The sequence below is a fragment of the Arachis hypogaea genome, chromosome 1 (assembly GCF_003086295.3).
Source record: "Arachis hypogaea cultivar Tifrunner chromosome 1, arahy.Tifrunner.gnm2.J5K5, whole genome shotgun sequence".
Lineage (NCBI taxonomy): Eukaryota > Viridiplantae > Streptophyta > Magnoliopsida > Fabales > Fabaceae > Arachis > Arachis hypogaea.
Genome location: NC_092036.1, coordinates 82,457,273 through 82,464,718, shown reverse-complemented (window position 1 = coordinate 82,464,718; position 7,446 = coordinate 82,457,273). Strand labels below are relative to the sequence as shown.

The following is a 7,446-nucleotide window of genomic DNA, read 5'->3' as shown; positions in this document are numbered from 1 at the left end:
CTAGAATCTTATCTTGAAGTTTCTTGTTAGTGAAGTAAGTAATTTTAAATTTAAAAATTAAATCTTTCTATCTTTTATCTTATCTTTTTCAAAACTTTTATCTTTTTCAAAATTTGATTTCAAAATATCTTATCTAACTTCTTATCTACTTATCTTTTTCAAATTTGATTTTAATATCTTTTTCCATCAACTAACTAACTTTTTGTTTGTTTCTTATCTTTTTCAAAACCAACTAACTACTCTTCCCTCTCTAATTTTCGAAAATATCTCATCTCTTTTTCAAAAATTCTTTTTATTTTAAATTTTAATTTTAATCTTATCTTATTTCTAATTTTCGAAAATTACTAACCCCGTTTTCAAAATTATTTTCGAAATTTGCCCTCTCTTTTCTTACTCTATTTAATTATTTAATTACTAACACTTCTCTTCACCTCTCTCCATCTAAATATACGAACCCACTCTTCTTCATTCTTCTCCCCTTTCTTTTTCTACTAACATAAAGGAATCTCTATACTATGACATAGAGGATTCCTCTTTCTTTTCTTGTTTTCTTCTCTTTCATATGAGCAGGAACAAGGATAAAGGCACTCTTGTTGAAATTGATCCAGAACCCGAAAGGACTCTAAAGAGAAAATTAAGAGATGCTAAGTTACAACAATCTAAAGGTAACCTTTCAGAAATATTAGAACAAGAGAAGGAGATGGCAGCCGAAAATAATAGTAATGCAAGGAGAATGCTTGGTGACTTCACAAAGCCAACATCCAAGTTTGATGGAAGAAGCATCTCCATTCCTGCCATTGGAGCCAATAACTTTGAGCTGAAACCTCAGCTAGTTGCCTTAATGCAACAAAACTGCAAGTTTTATGGACTTCCATCTCAAGATCCTTATCAGTTTTTAACTGAGTTCTTGCAGATCTGTGAGACTATAAAGACGAATGGAGTTGATCCTGAAGTCTACAGACTCATGCTTTTCCCTTTTGCTGTAAGAGACAGAGCTAGAATATGGTTGGATTCACAACCCAAGGATAGCCTGGACTCCTGGGATAAGCTGGTCACTGCCTTCTTGGATAAATTCTTTCCTCCTCAAAAGCTGAGCAAGCTAAGAGTGGATGTTCAAACCTTCAAACAAAAAGATGGTGAATCCCTCTATGAAGCTTGGGAAAGATACAAGCAACTGACCAAAAGATGTCCATCTGACATGTTTTCAGAATGGACCATATTAGATATATTCTATTATGGCCTGTCTGAATTTTCGAAAATGTCATTGGACCATTCTGCAAGTGGATCTATTCACCTAAAGAAAACGCCTGAAGAGGCTCAAGAACTCATTGATATGGTTGCAAACAACCAATTCATGTACACTTCTGAGAGGAATTCCGTGAATAATGGGATACCTCAGAAGAAAGGAGTTCTTGAAATTGATGCTCTGAATGCCATATTGGCTCAGAACAAAGTGTTGACTCAACAAGTCAACATGATCTCTCAAAGTCTGAATGGATGGCAACATGCATCCAACAGTACTAAAGAGGCAGCTTCTGAAGAAGCTTATGATCTTGAGAACCCTGCCATGGCAGAGGTTAATTACATGGGTTAACCTTATGGAAACACCTATAATCCATCTTGGAGAAATCATCCAAATTTCTCATGGAAGGATCAACAAAAGCCTCAACAAGGCTTTAACAACGGTGGACGCAATAGGCTGAACAAAAGCAAGCCATATCCATCATCTTCTCAGCAACAGACAGAGAATTCTGAACAAAACACTTCTAATTTAGCCAATCTAGTCTCTGATCTGTCAAAGGCCACTATCAGTTTCATGAATGAAACAAGATCCTCTATCAGAAATCTGGAGGCACAAGTGGGCCAGCTGAGTAAGAAAGTCATTGAAACTCCTCCCAGTATTCTCCCAAGCAATACAGAAGAGAATCCAAAAGGAGAGTGCAAGGCCATTGATGTGATCAATGTAGCCGAATGCACAAGGGAGGAGGAGGACGAAAATCCTAGTGAGGAAGACCTCCTGGGACGTCCCTCAAGCAAGAAGGAATTTCCTATTAAGGATCCAAAGGAATCTGAGGCTCATACAGAGACCATAGAGATTCTATTAAATCTCCTTCTGCCATTCATGAGCTCTGAAGACTATTCTTCCTCTGAAGAGGATGAAGATGTGACTGGAGAGCAAGTTGCTCAATATTTAGGAGCTATCATGAAGCTGAATGCCAAGTTGTTTGGTAATGAGACTTGGGAAAGTGAACCTCCCTTGCTCATTAGTGAACTAGATACCTGGATTCAGAAAACTCTACCTCAAAAGAAACAAGATCCTGGCAAGTTCTTAATACCTTGTACCATAGGCACCATAACCTTTGAAAAGGCTCTATGTGATCTGGGGTCAGGGATAAATCTTATGCCACTCTCTATAATGGAGAAGCTGGGGATCATTGAGGTACAACCTGCCTTGTTCTCATTACAATTGGCAGACAAGTCAGTAAGACAACCTTATGGAATAGTGGAGGACGTGTTAGTAAAGGTTGAAGGCCTTTACATCCCTGCTGATTTCATAATCTTAGACACTAGAAAGGAAGAGGATGAATGCATCATCCTTGGAAGACCTTTCCTAGCCACAGCAGAAGCTGTGATAGATGTCAACAGAGGTGAATTAGTCCTTCAATTGAATGGGGACTACCTTGTGTTTAAGGCACAAGGCCATCCCTCTGTGACAAAAAAGAGTAAGCATAAAGAGCTTCTCTCAGTTTAGAGTCAAGAAGAGCCCCCACGGTCAAACTCTAAATTTGGTGTGGTGAGGCCACAACCAAACTCTAAGTTTGGTGTTAAGATCCCATATCCAAACTCTAAGTTTGGTGTTGGGACTATACAATATTGACCTGATCACCTTGTGGCTCCATGAGAGCCACTGTCAAGCTATTGACATTAAAGAAGCGCTTGTTGGGTGATGAGCGGATAATTTGTATGCTTTTTGGCATTGTTTTTAGTATGTTTTTAGTATGATCTAGTTAGTTTTTAGTATATTTTTATTCGTTTTTAGTTAAAATTCACTTTTCTGGACTTTACTATGAGTTTGTGTGCTTTTCTGTGATTTCAGGTATTTTCTGGCTGAAATTGAGGGACCTGAGCAAAAATCTGATTCAGAGACTGAAAAGGACTGCAGATGCTGTTGGATTCTGAACTCCCTGCACTCGAAGTGGATTTTCTGGAGCTATAGAAGCCTAATTGGCTTGCTCTCAACGGCGTTGGAAAGTAGACATCCTGGGCTTTCCAGCAATATATGATAGTCCATACTTTGCCCAAGATTTGATGGCCCAAACCGGCGTTCAAAGTCACCCTCAGAAATCCCAGCGTTAAACGCCGGAACTGGCACCAAAATGGGAGTTAAACGCCCAAACTGGCATAAAAGCTGGCGTTTAACTCCAAAAAGAGTCTCTACACGAAAATGCTTCAATGCTCAGCCCAAGCACACACCAAGTGGGCCCGGAAGTGGATTTTTATGTCATTTACTCATCTCTGTACACCCTAGGCTACTAGTTTTCTATAAGTAGGACCTTTTACTATTGTATTTGATCATCTTTGGATTATTTTAGATCCTTTGATCATCTTCGGACATCTAGTTCTTAGATCATTGGGAGGCTGGCCATTCGGCCATGCCTAGACCTTGTTCTTATGTATTTTCAACGGTGGAGTTTCTACACACCATAGATTAAGGTGTGGAGCTCTGCTGTACCTCGAGTATTAATGCAAATACTATTGTTCTTCTATTTAATTCCGCTTGTTCTTGTTCTAAGATATCACTTGTTCTTCAACTTGATGAATGTGATGATCCGTGACACTCATCATCATTCTCACCTATGAACGTGTGACTGACAACCACCTCCGTTCTACCTTCGATTGGGTGAATATCTCTTGGATTCCTGATACACGACGCATGGTTGATCGCCTGACAACCGAGTGCTCGCCTGACAAACGAGCCAGCCATTCCGTGAGATCAGAGTCTTCGTGGTATAGGCTAGAACTGATGGCGGCATTCAAGAGAATCCGGAAGGTCTAACCTTGTATGTGGTATTCTGAGTAGGATTCAATGATTGAATGACTGTGACGTGCTTCAAACTCCTGAAGGCGGGGCGTTAGTGACAGACGCAAAAGAATCACTGGATTCTATTCCGGCCTGATTGAGAACCGACAGATGGATAGCCGTGCCGTGACAGGGTGCGTTGAACATTTCCACTGAGAGGATGGGAGGTAGCCACTGACAATGGTGAAACCCTTGCTTAAGCTTGCCATGGAAAGGAGTAAGAAGGATTGGATGAAGACAGTAGGAAAGCAGAGAGACGGAAGGGAAGGCATCTTCATACGCTTATCTGAAGTTCCTACCAATGAATTACATAAGTATCTCTATCTTTATCTTTATGTTTTATGCATTTATCACCATACCCATTTGAGTTTGCCTGACTGAGATTTACAAGGTGACCATAGCTTGCTTCATACCAACAATCTCTGTGGGATCGACCCTTACTCGCGTAAGGTTTATTACTTGGACGACCCAGTACACTTGCTGGTTAGTTGTGCGATGTTGTGTTTATGCCATGGTATTGAACACCAAGTTTTTGGGTTCATCACCGGGGATTAATTGATTTGTGAAAAGTAGTGATCACAATTTTGTGCACCAAGTTTTTGGCGCCGTTGCCGGGGATTGTTCGAGTATGGACAATTGACGGTTCATCTTGTTGCTTAGATTAGGTATTTTTTTCAGAGTTCTTAAGAATGAATTCTAGAGTTTCATGATGATCTGTTGAAGTCTGGCTGGCTGTGAAGCCATGTCTAGTTTCATTGGACCAAGGTTTCAACTTATCATCACAAGAGCTTGTTGATTTCTATCAATCTTTCTATTGGAGCAGTGATCTGCTAAGGCTTGGCTGGTCATTGGCCATGTCTAGTGTTTTGGACCGAAGCTTTCTCTGAAAGCTTGGCTGGCTGTGAAGCCATGTCTAATTCCTGGACCGGAGTCTTAGACTAACATTGCATGATTCCTGGAATTCTCATTAAGAATTTTGATACCTTTTTCCACTTAATTTTCGAAAAACACAAAAAAAATTACAAAATCATAAAATCCAAAAATATTTTTTTGTTTGAGTCTAGTGTTTCATTTTAAGTTTGGTGTCAATTGCATGCATTCATTCATGTGTCTTAAGGATCTTCAAGTTATTCTTGATGATTTCTTACTCTGATCTTTGAATTCTCTTGACTTGAGTGTTTATGTGTCTCATGTGCATTCTCATTAGTGTCAGTAGTATACAAACTGCTAAGTTTGGTGTCTTGCATGCATTGTTCTTTTGATTTTAGTTGCATTTTGATTATTCCTTATTATTAAAAATCCAAAAATATTTTTAATTTGTGTCCTTTCAAGTCAATAATACAGAGAATTGAAGATTCAGAACATACTGCAGAGGAATTGCACAGAAAAAGCTGGGCGTTCAAAAACGCCCAGTAAGGAAGACAGACTGGCGTTTAAACGCCAGCCAGGGTACCTGGCTGGGCGTTTAACGCCCAAAAGGGTAGATTTTTGGGTGTTAAACGCCAGAATGTGCACCATTCTTGGCGTTTAACGCCAGGATGGCACAAGAGGGAAGATTCTGTTTTTAATTCAGATTTTTTTCAGGTTTTCAAATTTTTTCAAAATCAAATCCTTTTCAAATCATATCTTTTCAATCATGTGTTTTCAAAATCAATTTCTTTCTATTTTCAAAGATACTTGCTATCAATTAATGATTTGATTCAACATTTCAAGTATGTTGCCTTTTCTGTTGAGAAAGGTTTAATGTTTGGATCATATCTTTTCTTGATAGCCAAGTCATTGATTTTCAAAATCAAATCTTTTTAAAATGTTTTTCAAATCATATCTTCTCAATCACATTTTTTTTAAACCAATCATATCTTCTTAACCACATCTTCTTCAAATAAGTTTTCAATCAAATCTTTTTGATTTCTAATTTCAAATTCTTTTTCAAAAATCACTTGATTTCTTTCCCACTTTTATTTTCGAAAATCAATTAGTGTTTTTCAAAATGTTTTCAAAATCTTCTACTCAGTTTTCGAAAATTACTTCCCTTCTTTTCACATCCTTCTATTTATGAACTAACACTATTCCTTGATGCAAAATTCGAACTCCATCCTCTTTGATAAGTTCGAATTTTCTACTTCTGTCTTCCATTTTTCTTTTGCTCTGACACCTCAAGGAATCTCTATACTGTGACATAGAGGATTCCATATTTTCTTGTTTTCTTCTCTTTCTTATGAGCAGGAGCAAAGACAAAAGCATTCTTGTTGAGGCTGATCCTGAACCTGAAAGAACCTTGAAGCGAAAGCTAAGAGAAGCTAAGGCACAACTCTCTGTATAGGACCTAACCGAATTCTTCAAAGAAGAAGAATACATGGCAGCCGAAAACAACAACAATGCCAACAATGCAAGGAAGGTGCTGGGTGACTTTACTGCACCTACTCCCGACTTCTATGGGAGAAGCATCTCTATCCCTGCCATTGGAGCAAACAACTTTGAGCTTAAGCCTCAATTAGTTTCTCTAATGCAACAGAATTGCAAGTTCCATGGACTTCCATTGGAAGATCCTCATCAGTTCTTAGCTGAGTTCTTGCAAATCTGTGACACTGTCAAGACTAATGGGGTTGACCCTGAGATCTACAGACTTATGCTATTCCCTTTTACTGTAAGAGACAGAGCTAGGACATGGTTGGACTCACAACCTAAAGAAAGCCTGGACTCTTGGGAAAAGCTAGTCAATACCTTCTTGGCAAAGTTCTTTCCACCTCAAAAATTGAGTAAGCTTAGAGTGGAAGTCCAAACCTTCAGACAGAAGGAAGGAGAATCCCTCTATGAAGCTTGGGAAAGATACAAACAGTTAATCAGAAAGTGTCCCACTGATATGCTTTCTGAATGGAGCATCATAGGTATTTTCTATGATGGTCTCTCTGAACTGTCCAAGATGTCTTTGGATAGCTCTACTGGAGGATCTCTTCATCTGAAGAAGACGCCTACAGAAGCTCAAGAGCTGATTAAAATGGTTGCAAATAACCAATTCATGTACACTTCTGAAAGGAATCCTGTGAACAATGGGACTAGTCAGAAGAAAGGTGTTCTTGAGATTGACACTCTGAATGCCATATTGGCTCAGAATAAAATATTGACTCAGCAAGTCAATTTGATTTCTCAAAGTCTGTCTGGGATGCAAAATGCACCAAGCAGTACTAAGGAAGCTTCATCTGAGGAAGAAGCTTATGATCCTGAGAACCCTTCAATGGAAGAGGTGAATTACATGGGAGAACCCTATGGAAACACCTATAATCCTTCATGGAGAAATCATCCAAATCTCTCATGGAAGGATCAACAGAGACCTCAACAAGGTTTCAACAACAATAATGGTGGAA

General features: G+C 38.8%; 1 non-coding gene across 1 annotated transcript; it reads right to left on the bottom strand.

The window, feature by feature from the left end:
• Window positions 1-6,842: 6,842 nt before the first annotated feature.
• On the bottom strand, window positions 6,843-6,950 carry LOC112714592 (small nucleolar RNA R71). The gene has a single exon (XR_003159305.1). It is a non-coding gene; the product is annotated as a small nucleolar RNA R71 (small nucleolar RNA).
• Window positions 6,951-7,446: the final 496 nt, after the last annotated feature.